We start from the raw sequence: 19,163 nt of genomic DNA, 5'->3' as shown, positions 1-19,163 counted from the left end.
TCACTTTCCTGGGAGACACGGGAGTGGGCCAGCACGTCACCCAGTGAATTGTGCTAGACACACATTAATTTTTCGTGGAATAGAAGCAAAAGTGGCCGTGAGCAAGTTGCTTTCTTTGCTTAAAAAAAAAAAAAGAACTCAGGGTGTGTGTGTGTGTGTGTGTGTGTGTGTGTGTGTGTGTGTGTGGTTGCCATTTTGTTTTGGTTTTGTGTTGAGCCCCTTGACTTGGCCAGACCTGTTTTTGTTTTATTTTAAGCTCTTTAACTTGGTCAGGCCAGACTGACTAACATATGTGTGTGTGAAATAAAATCTCTTGGGATAATAAAAAATAACCTATTGCAGTTGCCCCCCCCCCCTCCCCCGGTGAACAATTTCAAGACACAGGGAAGAGTTTCTGAAATAATTGTGCGGGATAGGATGACGTCCGTCTGAGCTCAAAGCTTGCTCTGCAGACATGAGGGGTGTGTTTTCTATCAGAACTGTCATAGGTCACATCAAACCCTTTGGAAGCCGTCAAGGTTCCTGTAATAAGAGAAACACTCTGAACTTAACTGGCTGGTATTTGTTTTTAGGTTTTTTGTGTGTTTTTTTGGGTCTATTTCTTTCCCCCCTTTTAGTAGACATCAGTTGTTCTGGAAAAGATACTTTTTTTGGTGAACTCTCAGGATTCAGAAAATACCAACTTGAACAGGAAACGTTAGAACTCAGACGACCGCCAAAATGTTCCTTCTGAAGATTTAGAGTTCGTGTTCTTCGACTGACTACGTCCCATTACCTGAATTTTCTTAAACAAATTGTTTAGCACCCACGTGAACCAGCATATCAAAGGGGTGCCTCAATGCTGCGTCTGCTTCACGCTGGTTAAATTCAGAGCTGGTGACACTGACGTTCAAGTCCTTGCCCAGGGTGGTGTTGTCCTGCACTCCTGGACGACAGTCCCCTCTTGCTGCTAAATCTGCTCACCGTCATTTGTGTGAGACCCAGGTGGCTGAGGGACACCTCTACCCAGTCAAGGGTCACTCCCCTCAACTTAGTAACGATCCCTGTAGAATAAAGAAAGCACCACCTTTCATAGAACTTCCTGCTCGCTACACAGAGGACAGGGCTGTCGAGAGGCACAATGCCGGGGAGGTTTGCGGCCAGAAGACACAGGCCGAGCCCCCTGGACTTAGTCCCATTGAGACCCTGGGCGAGGACTTGAATGTCAATGTCACCAGCTCTGACAAGAGGGTCGCACTGTCCCTGCTCCCCAACCTCAGCGGGTGGGATACCGTTGGAAGCTTGGCCCTGGCAATGGTACCCCCTTGGCGCTCAAGGGCTGTTCCCTGTCACCTCTCTCAGTACAACACAGAGCCTGGACCGCCTGTGACAGGCAGGGACAGGCTGGAGGTTCCTCTCTGCCCATCTACACAAACCGTGCCCTTACTCCCCCTCCACCGTGGGCTTAGCAGGGGGCAGGACGCCGTCTGTTGGTCGACGACATCACCTGAGCATCGTGACAAAAACTGAACTGAGCCGCCCAGCAGACATTGGGTTACAAACTCCTCGTTTAAAAAAAAAAAAAAAAGCCACTCCTCCTTTAAACGCAGAACTTGCCACTATTAACAACCACCAACTCTCCCCCTCAGATTTCTTTTTTTTTAATTTTCTTTTTCTCTGAAGTGAGAAGCAGGGAGGCAGTCAGACAGATTCCCGCATGCGCCTGACTGGGATCCACCCGGCACGCCCACCAGGGGGTGATGCTCTGCCCATCTGGGGCGTCGCTCTGTTGTGACCAGAGCCATTCTAGCGCCTGAGGCAGAGGCCATGGAGCCATCCCCAGCGCCCGGGCCAACTTTGCTCCAATGGAGCCTTGGCTGCGGGAGGGGAAGAGAGAGACAGAGAGGAAGGAGGGGGGGAAGGGTGGAGAAGCAGATGGGCGCTTCTCCTGTGTGCCCTGGCCGGGAATTGAACCTGGGACTTCCACATGCCGGGCCGACACTCTACCGCTGAGCCAACTGGCCAGGGCTCAGACTTCTAAGAATACAAGCAGTCCCCGGCTTATGCACGAGATAGGTTCTGTTAGGTTTGCAAATGTTTTAAGGATTTCCATGCACAGAAAGGTAAGAATAAACACAATGTTGAGACAAACATCTGTGTAAGCTGCACTGAACAGGTGAAATGTACCTGTTCCAACTTTTACAGACAAATTCAACGGAAGAACAGAGCCTGTCTCACGCGTAAGTAACTCAGGGACGGGGGACCACCAGCGGTGCCTTCCTGGTGTGCCTCAGAATGCCTGCATGACCCAGAAGACACTCTACTTCCATCATAACTTTACCTGAAAAACTTCACTCTGAAGCAACTACCACCAGTTGATGCTTCCCACGCCTCCTCGCTTCTCTCTCTCTCTCTCTCTCTCTCTCTCTCTCTCTTTTTCTCTCTCTAAAATTAATAAATTGTTAAACATCTAAAAAAGAAAAAAGACAAGAAGAAAAACCTCATTCTGGCTACGACCCACTGGAAAGAGCGCATTTGTGGGAAGAACAAACATCGGGGCGTTTCCTAAGCTGAAGATCTGGCTCCCGCGTGGCCCAGCAGCCCCACGACTGGGTGAGCAGACAGCCAGCAACGCACCCAAATGTCCCGGAACGGCCAGAGCCCACGCCGCTCACAGGGAGACCGGACACCGTGCAGACGCCGGCGACAGTGACCGTCGAGTATTTACACGGCGCTGAGAATTCGCGAGCTACGACCACACGCATGCAAGGACCGGGCGGACCCTGCAAACATCCCGTGGACGGGAAGGAGCCGTCGGAATGCACGCATGCGCTGTGGCCTCATGGGACAGCACGGACAGGCCACGCCACCCACAGGCGAGGGGTGATGCCCGCGGTCCTCCCCGCCGGGGTGGGCTGGCTGGCTGGCTGGCGTGCTCGGCTCCCTGGTCTGGGGGCCAAAGTGTGCTCCTTGTGTGAACACTTACCAAGCTGTGCCCTCAGGACATGCTGCTTTCTGCGTGAGGTTGGGCTCCTATGGAAAGCTGCATCTCAGGGAGACGGGACGGTCCCCTCATGCTGTCCCCCTGGGACGTGGCTTGTCGTACCGGTCAAGCAGACAGGAGGGCCGAGATTCCTCAGCCCTGCATAGAGGGAGGCCGCCTTCCCTTGGGAGGACACCCGGCACAGCCCGGGACGAAGGCATGCTCCTTCACTAGCTTGCCAGTGCAAACGAGATTCGCGACTCTCCAAATCTACGGTGACTCACCTGTGATCTCATCAAAATATCTGACAGCAAACCCTGGCCTACTTCGTCCCCGGAAAGCTGTGAATGACACCGCCATTTCCCGATTTAAAGCGTCTCTCATGAGTTCAGCCAGAGCAGAGCTTGAAAAAAAAAAAAAAATCCCACATTCACTGCCTTCCCAAAGATGGCTTTGCATTGGCTTCCTGGTCCCGAAGAGCCCCAGCCACTGACGTGACGTGTGTCATAATTAATACCTCGGGGACCCCGAAGGCCAGGGCTGAGCATACGGGTGAGAAGGCGCAGGAGGCCGGCCCCGGGGTCCCCGGCCTGTCCCATGTCACATCGCTGCAGTGCAGCCTCCGTCCTCGCTCGACAAGGGAGGAGAGAGGAAAAGGAACCAGGCCTGGCAGCCACAAGGACGGGTCCCAGGGCCACACTCCCGGCAGCCGAGGGGCACGACGCCCTCCACAGGTGCCTGGGACGCCCACCCCGCACCCCCTCCTGGGGGGCACACTGCCCTGGGGAGCGTCCACCTTCCCCCTGACGAGAATATTTTAAGCATCTTTCTCCAACATGGAAGACACTAAGGAGCCTGGATTGATCTGGTCTCTTTGAAATAGGTGCTGACAGCAGCAACTTCTTTTCCCCAACTGGGCTGTTTCTAACTCTTTAGTTCACCATGTGCAGCTTTAAAAAAAAAAAAATTTTTTAATTGATTTTAGAGAGAAAGAGGAAGGGAAAGAGAAAGAGAAAGAGAGAAACATCCATCTGTTCCTGGATGAACCCTGACCAGGGATTGAACCGGCAACTTCTGTGCACCAGGATGGCGCTCTAACACCAACCGCGCATCCGGCCAGGTCTCAACACGTGTGTGTGTGTGTGTGTGTGTGTGTGTGTGGTGTTACCGCAAGGCTTTATGGGGTCACTAAAGTGCATGGGATGGCAACACCGGTCAGCACCTTCCTATGTAAATCCAAAGAGTTCTTCTAAGGTGAGGACTACATCAGCCAAGTCCAGCGAAGCCCCCTATGAGGGAGGTGGCCCCAGAGTGGGTAGACTGGCCACCTGCCCTGGGAGGTCGGCACCCTAACTGTAGGGTGCCGGGGAGACCACACGCTCTGTGATGTGGGGGCGTGGCACCCCGTACAGTGAGCGAGGAGCAAGAGGGGAGAGGTTTTCAGCCGGGAAACCGGGAAAGCTGTCAGGGCAGAGCTGGAGAGGTGGGGAGGGTTCTACCAGGCATCCAGGGCGGGCAGAGCACCCCCGTGTAACTGGTTCCAGGCAGGTCGGGGGGCAGACCAGGTTGCCGGGTGGGGGGTGCAGTAGCTAAGCCTGAACTTCAAGAGTATTTAGGTAATACTTTAAAATGTTCTTTTCTTTGTTTTGTTTTTTAAGAAAAAGTTTTTAATAACAAAGCTCCCACAAGAAGCCTCAGTAAGATGGAGCCACATGACAGGCTCAGGAATGTTCTGTTCTGGCCCCTGGTGTGTGGACCGCCTTCCCCCCCACCCCCCTCACTGCCCTGACTCAGAACTCCCCTCCCGCGGGATCCACACTCTTCCACACCCAACACTTTCTGCGTTTTTCATCTTGTTGATGTCAGAGAAGGAAGCAGAAGCAGACGGGTCAACTTCCAGAAAACGCACAACAGTCTCAGTCGCAAAGGGCTGGCCAGTCCGTCGTCTCTGTGTAGGGGCCAGAGCCCCTAGTGAGACCAACGCTGCTCCAATGGCCACGGTCATAGAAGCCGCTCACTGGGCAGCCCCGGGGCCTTGGCATGGCACACAGACGTACCGGTCACCGCCCTGGCCTTAGGCGGAGCCACTTTCAAACCCACTCCCAACTTCACCGCGAGCCACCCATTCAACAGGTCTACACGCCAGCAGCGTCCCTGTCACAGGTAAAGCACTCCGGCAGCCCTGGCAGCAGGGTGCCCGACATATGGACAAAGGGCACAGGCTCAGGGCCCTCGTGCAGACAGCCTCCCCGAGCCTCCAAAACCACCCCCCCATGAGTGACCGTGCAAGGTGGCCCCAGGGATCCCATAGGATCAGATACAACCTCGCCGGCCACACGCACCCACCCGTAAGCCAAGCTGAAGATTAGGATGCAATCAAGTGAGGAAACACATTACCTGATCAGGCGGTGGTGCAGTGGATAGATTGTTGGCCTGGGACACAGAGGACCCAGGTTCAAGACCCCGAGGTCACCAGCTTGAGTGCGGGGTTGCGAGCTTGAGTGTGGGATCACAGATATGACCCCATGGTTGCTGACTTGAGCCCAAAGGTCGCTGGCTTGAGCAACGGGTCACTGGCTCGACTTCAGCCCCCCCCCCCCCCCCCCCCCCCGGTCACGGCACATATGAGAAAGCAATCAATGAACCTAAGGTGTAGCAACTATGAGTTGATGATTCTCATCTCTCTCCCTGTTTGTCCCTCTCTCTCACTCTGTCTCTCCGCCCTTCCCCCACAAAAAAAGTGAGGAAACACAACAGAACTGACTCCTCACGAGCAGCAGCCGACAGACTCAGCAAACAGCAGCAGGAGGACCCACACCCCCCCCTTCCCCCCACCCCATCACCACCAAGAAGTTCAGGCGGTCACTGTTCAGTCCTCACAGACTGTCACCCACTAGTTGAAGCAATGAGTTCAAGCATTTTTTTTTTAAATTTATTTTTCTGAAGCTGAAAACGGGGAGAGACAGTCAGACAGACTCCCACATGCGCCCGACCGGGATCCACCCGGCACGCCCACCAAGGGGTGAAGCTCTGCCCCTCCAGGGCGTCGCTCTGTTGCGACCAGAGCCACTCTAGTGCCTGGGGCAGAGGCCAAGGAGCCATCCCCAGCGCCCGGGCCATCTTTGCTCCAATGGAGCCCCAGCTGCAGGAAGGGAAGAGAGAGACAGAGAGGAAGGAGAGGGGGAGGAGTGGAGAAGCAGATGGGCACTTCTCCTGTGTGCCCTGGCCGGGAATTGAACCTGGGACTTCTGCACGCCAGGCTGACGCTCTACCACTGAGCCAACCGGCCAGGGCCTCAAGCATTTTTATTTATTTTTTGTATTTTTCTGAAGCTGGAAACGGGGAGAGACAGTCAGACAGACTCCCGCATGCGCCCGACCGGGATCCACCCGGCACGCCCACCAGGGGGCGATGCTCTGCCCCTCCGGGGCGTCGCTCTGCAGCGACCAGAGCCACTCTAGCGCCTGGGGCAGAGGCCAAGGAGCCATCCCCAGCGCCCGGGCCATGTTTTGCTCCAATGGAGCCTCGGCTGCGGGAGGGGAAGAGAGAGACAGAGAGGAAGGGGGGGAGGTGGAGAAGCAAATGGGCGCTTCTCCTATGTGCCCTGGCTGGGAATCGAACCCAGGTCCCCTGCACGCCAGGCCGATGCTCTACCACTGAGCCAACCGGCTAGGGCCTCAAGCATTTTTTTTTTAAAGTGATCAAAACCCTGTGTGAGCAGTATGACCCTTTCAAAGAGACCGAGGGTGTGAGACACACGGAGAGAACGGACAACGTGACCTCAGAGACCAATCCCTGCGTGGCTGCGTTTGACGGTGGGCGTGAGGAGCACTGGGTGGACAGTGGTCAGTTCACCTGAGGGAACGGCCTGGAGCACGTGATAGGGAGCCAGAATAAAAAACACAAACCAGGGGAATAACCGGGGGGGATAGAACAAATAAAAAAAAAAGGAGGGAGCCAATAAATGACAGACTGGAAGAAGAGAGAGAAAGGAGGGATGTGGTAACAGGCAAGCGCTGACGAGCTAATGGCTAATCATGTCCCAGAACCGATGCCAGACGTGAGTCATGCGCTGGGCGGAGGTGGCTCAGAGACGCCGACAGATGGCCGGCCGCTCGCTGTCTTCCCCGTCCCTGGGCGCACGGAGGAGCTTCCGGAGGCAACGCTCTCCGAGTCCTCACCCCCATCCCGGCTGCTCGGGCAACCCCGGATGCGGTCCTGCCCAAACTCCGGGGGTGCTTCTGCCCTCTGTTCCCACACCGGCCACATGGCACGGTGGCGGTGACCGTCTCGACAGATTCTCAGGGATGTGGGTCTCAGCCCTGCTGGCTCCTGAGGCTGTGGTCCCCCGGGCACGCGTCCCCAGAGGTGACAATCCCTGTGTGCTCTACGAGCAAACGGGCAGGCAGAGAAAGAAGAACGCTATTCGGAGGCTTCAGCTCACTGTCCTACAGTGCAGGGTGGGTTTCCCCACAGGGCCACCCGGCTGGCCTGTCCCCCTCAGATTCAGAGGCTGAATGAGCTGCCCACAGGAGGCCTGGCCAGGATGAAATCCTCAGGACTCAGGACCTCCTGCTAGTTCAGTTGCAGTGAGTGGCCTTTGAGAGACAGAAAAAGTCTGCAAAACTGAGGGTTGTGGCCATATCCGTTTATCTTTTTTTTTTTTTTTTTTAATTTTTCTTAAGCTGGAAACAGGGAGAGACAGTCAGACAGACTCCCGCATGCGCCCGACCGGGATCCACCCGGCACGCCCACCAGGGGGCAACGCTCTGCCCACCAGGGGGCGATGCTCTGCCCCTCCGGGGCGTCGCTGTGCCGCGACCAGAGCCACTCTAGCGCCTGGGGCAGAGGCCAAGGAGCCATCCCCAGTGCCCGGGCCATCTTTGCTCCAATGGAGCCTTGGCTGCGGGAGGGGAAGAGAGAGACAGAGAGGAAGGAGGGGGGGGTGGAGAAGCAGATGGGCGCTTCTCCTATGTGTCCTGGCCGGGAATCGAACCCGGGTCCCCCGCACGCCAGGCCGACGCTCTACCGCTGAGCCAACCGGCCAGGGCCACCATATCCCTGTTTACAAGTGAATGTTTCAAACAAGCAAACGTACTTGGACGACCGCCAGAAGGCTGTTCTGAAATATCGTCCGGGCCCACCTGTTTGCACACACACACAAGGAGCTCATAAGACAAATGCAAAAATGTTCATCAGCTTCAACTCGACCCAGCGGAGTAAGAGCCTGCCTCCTGAGGGCCCAGGACTCAGAAGAGGGCTTGGAGAGATGGCCTGTGCTCCATGGGACAGTCCACTGGCAGCCTGGGCGTCCCGCGTGGGGGTCACCTGGACACTGACGCTTGCCTCCCAGGGCGGCGGTGAGACTAGCTGACATCGGTAGCCCGTATGGCAATCGGCAGTGGCTGCTCTTTCCGCGGAGGGTTCCAGCATCTGTTTACCGTTCATTAACGATCAAAGAGGGAAGGGTTCGTCCGAGGCTTTATTGATTGATTCGACAAGGCCACACTGATTTCTAAGATGCAGGCAGTTGGTCAGCCCAAGGCTGCCGGGACCCGGCAGGTACACGGTCAGGCCTCAGCAGCAGATGGGGGACCTGTCTGCCTCCTCACCCCAGGCCTCTGGTGCCGGGGAGGGTCTGGGTAGCCCTGGGCAACGCCCAGCCCATAATACAGCAGCTTGTCTCATCTAATAGACGCGCCTCGGTGAGGGTGTGTTCTGGAGTCAAAAATAAAACTCCTCTTGGATGAGGAGCGCCAAAGTTACAAACGTTAAACAATGCCCAGCTCCGGTGCCAAACTCGGACCCGTCGCTCTCTGTCACAGCCCCGGGAGTTCCTGGCGATCGTTGGCCGGGTCCCTCAGCATCCGCACAACCGTCCACCAGACAGGCGCATCTAGAGGACGCTTTCTTTCTCCACACTTCCTTTGAAAGCCCCCCCCCCCCCAAACAGCGAAAAGGGGGCGAGAGAGAGAGAGCGAGAGACCTACCAGGAGAAACAGATTCCACCATCGACGAGTTGCTGAGACACACACACGCACGAGGAACACGTCCCCGAGTGCGGCAGGACCACCGTCCCCAGAATGACCACGGGGAGCTGGTGTCCATCCGCTGACCCTCCGGGGGCTGGGGGGAGACAGCGGCCTGGCCCTGGTGTGACAGGCCACGTGGACATGGGAGCCAAGCCCCCAAGCAGACCGTGGCCCGGGGACGTGACCTTGACCTTGGCTTTGCACAGAGAAGGCAGGCGGCGGATCTGAGACAGACACGCCAGCCACGCCTGACTTCCACGCAGAAAGCTGGGGGACGCAGGCCTCGTGGAGCAGAGGAAATGCGTTTGGGAGAAAGTGGGTTCCAGACCCCAGACTTGAATTGAGGGGGTCCCCCGCCCAGCTTCACCCTGACTCCCCCCCCCCCCCAATCTCCAATAAGGAACATGACAAATATCACAGGGGAAGGGGCACAGGAATCAGGCACAGAAATGGGGGAGGTGCTGGCCGGTTGGCTCAGTGGATACAGCGGACATCCCGGGCTTAATCCCCGGTCAGGGCACACAGGAGAAGCGACCATCTGCTTCTCTTTCCCTCCCTCTCCCTCTTCTCTCTCTCTTCCTTTCCCGTAAGCCAGTGGCTTGATTGGTTCGAGTGTTGGCCCCAGGCACTGAGCATAGCTTGGTTGGTCCAAGCATCAGCCCTCGATAGATAGACTTTGTCAAGTGGATCCTGGTTGGGGCGCACACGGGGAGTCTGTCTCACTATCTCCCCTCTTCTCACTTAAAAAAAAAAAGGAAAAGAAGTGGGGGAGGGGCAGGAGAAGCTCATGCAGAGGCGTGAGGACCTTCTCACTAGGGGACAGGTAAAGAGCCAGCCCTAACGTCACCCCAGAGGAGGTGGCTGGCTTTAAACAACAGGAACGTTTTATCTGATCGTTTCAGGGGTCCGATGTCGGACATGGGTCTCCCTGGGTTGACAGGGTCCTCAGGGAGGCGGTGGGGGGAGGGCTCCCCCAGAGAACCCGCAGTCCCTCTTCCACGGTCTCCAGCGGCCACTTGGCACCCCTCGGCCTGTGGCCCCTTTCTAGAAACCCGTATCCTCGTGTCTTCTGTCTCCACGGTCACAGCCTTCCCTGACTCCGACCCTCTGGCCTCCCGTGGGAGCACAGCCGGTCCAGCTGGATGTTTCAAGATGACATCCCCACCTCCAGGCTCCTCACTTCATCATCGTGTCGGCCTCCTGAAATAGCATATTCACGGGTTCTAGGGCCGAGGACATGCACCTCGTTGGGTCCGTATCCTGCCTCCCTCAAGAAAGAATCTCTGTCCTCACCCCTTCCAGGGAGTCCAGGACGCCCGCACCACTTGGCTCATGGTCCCCTGCCTAAAACCACATCAGGCAGGTCTCACCTGTGGGGACACGGAGGTCGGAAGACACAGACACATACGTATATAATGGACAGAACAGAACTGTAACTCTTCCCAGAAGGTCCACTGCGTGGCAGGACACCCGGGCCCCATCACCATTCTGCGGATTCTGCGTGTGCAGCCAAAGCTGGAGCTCAAGGTTTTTTTTTGTGCTTTTTTTTAACATTGATCTTATTTATTTATTTATTTTTACAGAGACAGAGAGAGAGTCAGAGAGAGGGACAGACAGGAACAGAGAGATGAGAAGCATCAATCATTTCGCTTTTCGTTGCGACACCTTAGTTGTTCATGGATTGCTTTCTCATATGTGCCTTGACCAGGGAGGCTACAGCAGACTGAGTAACCCCTTGCTTGAGCCAGTGACCTTGGGTCCAAGCTGGTGAACTTTGCTCAAACCAGATGAGCCTGCGCTCAAGCTGGTGACCTTGGGGGTCTCAAACCTGGGTCCTCCGCATCCCAGTCTGATGCTCTATCCTAGGGGTCGGGAACCTATGGCTCGCGAGCCAGATGCGGCTCTTTTGATGGCTGCATCTGGCTCACAGACAAATCTTTAATAAAAAAAAAAAAAATTAAAAATATAAAACATTCTCCTGTATTACAATCCATTCATTTCCTACCGCTCATGTTCACGGTTGCGGGTGGCTGGAGCCAATCACAGCTGTCCTCTGGGACAACACCAAGTTTTTATTGGATAATGCGTAATGTACGTGGGTCATTGTATGGGTCTCACGGAATTCCATTTTAAAATATGTGGCGTTCATGGCTCTCTCAGCCGACCCCTGCTCTGTCCACTGCGCCACCGCCTGGTCAGTGGAGCTCAAGTTTTTGAAGAGGTTTTTCAGATGTTCCCGCAAACCACCTCCTTTCTCAAACTCCACCGCTTGGGAACTGGGGAGCCACACACAAGGCCAGAAAAAAACAATTCAATCTCTCCCTCCAGTCCCCGCAGGACTCCTTCTGTGCACTTAACAAACACCGGCCTGCGGTACGCGCCTTCCGAGAGCGCCAGACGCAGTGAGCGCTTCTCCTCCCGGCGCGGAGTAGTCGGGTAGAGACGCACGCTAGAGACGCACGCTAGAGACGCACGCTAGAGACGCACGGTAGAGACGCACGCTAGAGACGCACGCTCCGCGCAGCTCGTTTCTAAGTGTCAACCTCTGTCCCAGGTGTTCTGTGTCCTCCTCCACGGGGGGGTGAGGGTGGGCGGGCATACGTGTGTGTAAGAACCCCCTTACTCTTCTCTCTCAGCGATGACCGGTCAGTATTTGGGAGAAAACGGGGTGGTTCTTCTGCATGGGACCGCAGAGTGAGACGGGGGTCAGAGGTCACGCAGCCGCGTGTCTTCGTTTTCACAGGTGACATCATGATATCAAGATCTTAAGAAAACGCATTCAAAGTGAAGGCTGGGACAAGAAGGGAGCCCTCTCTCTGGCCGGGAGCCCCAAGCTATCACCACGGGGACAGCAGGACCACATGCAGAGGCTCATCCGTGCCCGTGTTCTTGGAGTGGCCCTCTGGTCACTGGTCACCTCGGACACAGAAGAGTTTAATTTAAATGTGGCCGCATCCTGACCTTGTGATAATAAAACCCCACATGCTAAGTGGTGGGATTACACCTGTACGGACCCCCGCCCAAAGCCTCAAGCCCCCTTGGTGATAGCGCCTTTCTGAGCACACTGCCGGCCAGACTGTTCACGGGACAAGTCAAGTCAACCGAGAGAAGACGCGTTAAGGAACCTGCCAACCTCGCCCGGGGCAGGCAGGTGAGCCCGGGGAGAGAGCAGAATCCAGACTCCAGCGGCCACTCCCAGCCCAGTGGACCCCGAGGGCTCAGCTCACAGCTGGAACGTCAGACGAGACGGAGTTGACTCACAGACTCATCAGGGGACGCAGCCACACACCGCGACCCGACTTGCAATTCCAGGCCTCCAGCTCCGGAAAGAGCCAGCCCAGGCCTGCAGCCTGCCCACCAGCGGGCTGTAGTGTTCCCCCGGAGCCCACTTACTCCAGAGAGCCGCAGAGTCCTGCCTCCACCCGGCGAGCTGAGCGGCAGGGCCTGCCTCCGAGGTGGCAGAGGGACCCTGTGCTCTCCACTGCAGTCAGTGCCAAGGACGAGGGACGCCCTGCAGGCTCAGAGCTGAGAGCCCCAGCAGGCCCTGCCCTTCACCGCCTGGACTGCAGGCGGGACCCCCTCTCAGGGCTGCTTTTCTCTTTTGTCTCCCTGACCCCCCCCTCCCCCCCCCCCCCACACATTTTCTCATGTAAACGACTGACCTGTCTTCAACTCCCAAAAGGAAGCAAACGGATTCTGGCACTGTCCCATCCGGTGAGCCCTCAGGGGCTGCTGCTATCTGTGTGCCCAGCGGGGCCCCACAACAGAGGAGACACCGGCTAGGTTCTTGGGGACTCTGCCCTCTACTCCGATTTAGAAGAACTTCCTCTTTTTTTTTTTTTTTAATTTGAAACAGAGCTGGCTGATACGGCTAGATACTCTACAAGGACCGCAAAGCCACAGAAGGTCATCCGTCCTTCTTACCACCCAAAAAAAGTCAAAGCAAGTTCATGCCAATGATACCCTGATTGACAAGTGCAAACCATCCATAGATCCAGTGACGGCGGGGGGGGGGGGGGTTGGGGGGGGATGGGGGGAGAAACCGGGCTGGTTGGTGAGACAGACAGACAGACTCGGTCAAACCATCCATAGATCCCGTGACGGGGGGGGGGGGGGAGGGGAGATGGGGGGAGAAACCGGGCTGGTTGGTGAGACAGACAGACAGACTCGGTCTCCGATTCCTTTTCTCGGAATGATGACGGACCTCTCTCTGAAACTGAAGAACGAATCCACTGCGGGCACTCTCACTGGCTCCTCCCCGGAATCCTGCAGGAGGGGGCCTGAGAAAATATTCTCCCCCGGGGACTCCTGGGGCTGTGCTCAAGGTCACGCAGCTGGGTCAGCCTGTGTAAGCCAGCTGTCAACGTGTTCCGCTTATGTGTACTGTTCAGGGGTGATTCCTTCCGGAGACAGCATGATATTACCCCAAAGACTGGAAAGACACATATATTCCAATGTATACCATTTAAAGAGAAAAAGGTAACTATGTGTGTCTTGGATGCCAGTCATTTTTTTTTTTTAAGGCACAAAGAATGACACATGCAAATGTATTGCCCACCCTTCAAAAAATACACATTTCGCCTGACCTGTGGTGGCATGGTGGATGGAGTGTCAATCTGAAAGGCGGAGGTCGCCAGTTCAAAATCCTGAGCTTGCCTGGTCAAGGCACATATGGGAGTTGATGCTTCCTGCTCCTCCTCCCCCCCTTCTTTCTCTAGAAATAAGTAAAATCTTAAAAAAAAACAAAAAAACCCCACATTTATATCTAGGATCAAGACCATCATTAGGGAAATGTTGGGGAAAATGGATTGTAGCCCTGACCTTTGAACCCCCAAGAGAAAAGGGTGCTGACTCAGCTTTCTAGGTGGGGTGGGCTGAGGCAGGTGGGGGGGGTGGCCATGGCCCAGGACACCGTGCACTGGGAAGTCTCTCCTACCCTGAGTTTAATTTACGAAACAGGAGAGCCCCAGGTCATAGACAACTGCTACAGCGGAATTACAGAGATGACCTGGGCACACCGTGGGGGAGGGGGGGGTCAGTGCCAAGGCAGCAGAGTCGGGGGGGGGGGGTCTTCTCAGAGGTATCAGTCCCCCAGCTGGCAGGGACAGCAGCTGGGACGTAGCTCCCGCTCCAAGCAGCCGCCTTCCCTGAGGTGAGCTCCTGAAGTCTTGTCTCGGTAATGGAAAAACAATCTAATCTCCAAGAGAGAGAGAGAGAGAGAGAGTGTGTGTGTGTGTCTGTGTGTCTCTGTGTGTGTGTGTGTCTCTCTCTGTGTGTCTGTGTGTGTGTGTGTCTGTGTGTGTGTCTCTGTGTGTGTGTGTGTCTGTGTGTGTGTGTGTGTGTGTGTGTGTGTGTGTGTATAGGGGGAACTGTCTGTTCACACCACCAATCCCCAGCACCACCTGAAACTAGGCCGTTATGGAATCAAACCACCAAACGAAACGCCGAGCAGGAAAGGAAATGATCATCGACGGTTCCCATTTCGTATTTCGTAAAAGTCAACGGAGGGTCTACCTCACAGAGATGCGTGAAGAAGACGTCAGGCGCCCAGTTATATTTATAAGGAGAATTATATAAGAGTACACTCAGCTCAAAGAGAAAAAACTTCCTGGGAAGAGAAACTCAAAATCCTTCAAACCTAGCCAATGAGTTTACTTAAGACTTAGCTGCTCCAACTGAGAGAGAGAGAGAGAGAGAGAGAGAGAGAGAGAGAGAAGGAAACAGAGAGAGATGTATCTACAAGTGGCCCGAGCGTGAATGGGCATTTGGTCCCTCAGATTAGAACACGAGAGGATAGAGAGTAGAAATCTCTAACAGCAAGGACTGGAGTCTCGTGGAATCACGCGGTTTTACTAGATCAGGCCTTGGAGGTTTGGAAGGCTAATGCTCCCCTGTTCTCATGAGGAGCCCAGAGTGTGAGGGGATCAGGCCTTGTCCAGGGTGGCCAGCTGTGGCCGGAGCAGAAGGAAATATGCAAGGTCTACACCATCCCAAGTCCAGTAGTTGCCCACCCCAACCCCTCCTCCTGGGTCAAGAGATGCTGCCGACAAACCAGCCAGCAGGAGTCCTGGGTTCGATTCCCGGCCAGGGCACACAGGAGAAGCGCCAACTGCTTCTCCACCCCTCCCCCTCTCCTTCCTCTCTGTCTCTCTCTTCCCCTCCCGCAGCCAAGGCTCCATTGGAGCAAAGATGGTCCGGGTGCTGAGGATGGCTCTGAGGCCTCTGCCTTAGGTGCTAGAATGGCTCTGATTGCGGCAGAGCGACGCCCCAGATGGGCATGCCGGGTGGATCCTGGTCGGGCGCATGCGGGAGTCTGTCTGACTGCCTCCTTGTTTCCAGCTTTGGAAAAATACAAAACACCAAACAAACAAACAAAAAAAACCCCCGCACCTCTACCATGCAGGCAGGGGATACTGCCCCATCGGCCCATCTCTCGATCTCAGGATTTAAAGACTTATTTTCAACCCACTTCTTCAGTGCATTCCTACGAACACCATGACACCCAGTCCCCAAAGTGTGGCGAAGGCGCCCCCTCCCTTGCCCACTCTAATCTGTCTGTGCTAAGGCCGTCTTATTCTGGGTCAGAGACACATGCACAGTAGCCACAAACGCCAATCCCACACGCCAAGGGGATACTATTTGCAAATTAGAGAGATCACAGAAAGGAACCAGCATGTTTGGTTTCCATTCAAACGCTCCACGGATCCCAGGGTTCCCTGGGGGTAGCATGGTCCGGGGTCACCCTCAGGAATGCCCTTCTAAAGGGACCAGGGGCCACCTGTCATATATATATAATATATATATATATATTATATATATATAATATACACACACACACACATTTTAATCTAGTGGTATTTCTCCCTGAAGCCATTTAGAGATTTGCAAGTGAAGAGCTCAGTTTCACCACAAAGCTGAAAAAAAAAAAAAAAAACAATAAAAACCACATTATTCCTGTTTGCCCGCTTGAAATCAATACTTTGGCTTTGTGTGCATTTTTGATGGAGTAAGAAGTAAGAGTAAGAGAGAGAGAGAGATCCAGTCATGGCCTTTGGATGGTTCTCTCGTAGAAAATGATTTCCCTTCCGGTGCCGTGGTTTCCCCCTTCAGCATGTGGGCTCCAGGGGGGAGGGAGAAAGAAGTGCCTGATTTTGGGCAGCAGACCCACATGCCGCGGGATCCCCCACCCCGGGGGGGAAACACCCTCTTCCCAGATGACCCTCCATCCACGCAGGGGCCTCACTTCCCCAGGCTGGGTGGTCCTGCAAGGAGAAGCCTCAGAGGGAACTCGCTGATGGACACCCCGGCACATGCCCGACCTAAGTCAGGTTAAATAGGTGTATGGGAACCGCACACGCCTCTTTGCTCCACCCCACCCCCACCCCCGTTTTATTTTCTTGTGGCAAAAGAAACATCTAGTGATCCCACATTGGCTTGTCTCCATCAGGAGAAACCCCGAGGCAGGCGAGCCATCCTGGGAGGTCAGGCCAGAGAAACCCCAGCAGGTGCCCCTGCCAGGACTCCCCCCGCCCAGGGTTTGAGTCCCCGTGGAAATCAGACCAAGAGCAGACAGCAAGCAGTTGGGGGGGGGGCCTGGCATTGTCATGCCCTTGCCGGGACCGGGAATGCCCACTCGCTCCTTGTGGAGCCAGGAGCCTACCCTTCCACAGTCCGCAGAGGCTAGAACCAACCGCTCCTCTCCCCAAACGAAGAGCCACTCAAGCCACCTGCCCAGCCCCATCCCGGGGAGCCCGCCTTCTGGGAGCCACAGCCTCTGGCTATTCCAGTGGGTGCCTGACCTTCGCCAGTGTCCATCCTTTGGGCGACAGGCGTAGGGAGGCGTGGCGCCCACGCGAGCGCGCGCATGCGCGTGCGCGCGGACACACACACACACACACACACACACAAGTGCAGCGCACCTGCATGCGCCCAACTTCCCCCCAACTTGGCCATCCCTCCCAAGGTGGCTGAGGTAGGGGACCGCCGGCCGCGCTCAGCACGCCCCCTGCTGGCCCTGCGGGAGCTGACTCAGCCTTTCTTCCCTGGGACCAACACAGGGGACTCCGTGACCTTAAGATCCGAAAGCAACAAAAAGAAAGAAAGAAAGAAAAAAAAGCCAAGGAAGGCAATGATGGCTTCTTAGACGCGGGAGACACACTACTCTTAAGCACAGAAAGGGTATGATTCTTTTTTTTTTTTGAATAAATGACAGACGTCTGAAAAGGCAGTGGAAACAAAGCCCTTGTATTTTCACAAGTTACTACAGTTGAGTGACCTCGAACAAGAGTATGGCGGGTATTTTCACGAGTCCACAGGTGAAAAATAAAACGGGTCTGTGGCCAGAGCGGGTTCACAGACTCAGTCTCCAAAGGGCTTGCATCCCCGGAACCTTAAAAAATCCATTTTCATCCTACTGAGGATACTGCCATGGCAGACCAATCTCAGCCAGGACTTTGAGAGCTCAGGTTTTAAAGCAACTATACCGAGTGGGTCAGAGTCATGAAAAAGACACACACTGAGGATAATTCTGCTCCCCGTCTCACCCAGAGTTGCCATTATAAATATACTTGGCACCTTCCTTTCGGGAGGTGAGGAGCCACGGACACCCTGCTTGCTTCATGGGGAGTGGCCCTCGTCTCCACAAGGTGAAAACAGATGGTTCAGTGTCTCTCCAACCCCAGCGCCGGCCCCTACCAGGGTCAAGGGCCTCAGCAGGAACTTCCTCCGGGGACACCTGCAACTCAGAATCCAGATGGACACCCAAACCTGGCTAGACTCCATAAAGCAATGACTGCGACTTATGGCTGCCCTGAATGTCACGTATATTCCAAAGCAAACCACCACCTTGCCGTTCTATTCATGCCCGCCTGGGATTGGCGAGCGTTGCGCACTGGACCGCACTCTCACTCTCATGTGGCGCGCGTGCTATTAAATTCCTGAAAGACCCACTAGGATACACTAATAATTTTGGGTGGGCGTAGTTTAACCAACAAGGTGCAGCCAGTAATTATTAAATACAAACCCCCCCACAAATGTCCATACTTTGGTCCCTAATTTTGAATATCCTTTCGATTTTGTAGGCTTAAGTAGTTTATGCAGACTGTCTTGGGAACATGCGTCCTTTAGTTCCCATAATAGTCGGTACTAACGGAACACTCACAAGCACAACCAGGACGGCATGTTGCTCGCCTTTAAGGGGGGAGAGACTCCCCTAAAACCCTTGTAGGTAGTGCTGTAGGGAGGGCTCCAGCCTCGGAAGGCTCTCTGCCCTCTCTGGGTGTTGAACTGGCCTGGGAGGCTGGTGGGGCAGACAGCTACTATGGTCAGGAAATGAGAAGCCAGGAGGACCCCCTAGGGAGGCCGCCACCCCTCTCTCTGGGACACGCTTGTTCCCAGACACATTCTGAAGAGGGGGAGGGGGACAGAGAAGGAAAGCGACTTGCCTATTTCCCCAAAGCTACCAAGGCCTGGAAAGATTGAGGAGACACTGTCCTCCTTTTCCTGGACATACATCAATCACCTGTGCCATCAGTGATACTGTCTTTAAATTTATTTATTGATTTATTTATTTATATGCTGATGACTGACTTTCATTGACAAAGATAAGGCAAGGCAACAAGCATGTAAGTGTTACGCTTGCTTGACTTTCCCCTGGACCCTTGAGCCGTGGATGAAGCAAATCTCAAATCCGTCAGCATCTGACAAGTTTCCGTCCGGCCACTCTCAGATCTACCCTTTCTCAAGTCGATCCACGGAAAATAAAAGCCATTTCTTCCACCCGTGCAAGGTGTTTTGAGTTCAGAGAGCAAAGTCAAACCCATTTTATTGCAAAGATTCCCAGAGAGCTGCAATAGCTACACGCGAGCGGTTTGTCCAATGAAGGAAAGTTTTAGTTAATGATGACATCACTGACATTTCCCAAATTTAAAGGAGCTCCAAGAGTAAAGCAGATACAATATTTCACCCCCACCCCCCCGCTCCAGTGGGAAGACATTAGGGAAGGCCTTCGGGTTCACAGCCAAATAGCATGAATGGTTTGCCCAGTCAGACCCAGCAGAGCGAGCGAGCGGTGCTTTGGCCGCGGTGGCCCACGCAGCCACGGCTCCGGCGCCCGGCTAGCGGGCGGCCTCACGCGTTGCTCCCGGGCCAGGCCGTGCCTGGGAGTCAGC

The 19,163-nt window shown here is 55.0% G+C and overlaps 1 protein-coding gene across 1 annotated transcript in view; it reads right to left on the bottom strand.

The window, feature by feature from the left end:
- The window catches only part of OTUD7A (OTU deubiquitinase 7A), a 100,446-nt gene that overhangs the window by 80,696 nt on the left and 587 nt on the right, over positions 1 to 19,163 (bottom strand). The gene's annotated exons all lie outside the window — the stretch shown is intronic.

Source organism: Saccopteryx leptura, chromosome 13 (assembly GCF_036850995.1).
Source record: "Saccopteryx leptura isolate mSacLep1 chromosome 13, mSacLep1_pri_phased_curated, whole genome shotgun sequence".
NCBI classification, from domain to species: Eukaryota; Metazoa; Chordata; class Mammalia; order Chiroptera; family Emballonuridae; genus Saccopteryx; species Saccopteryx leptura.
Note: the sequence above shows the minus strand (reverse complement) of the source record. Positions and strands in the feature narration are given on the sequence as shown.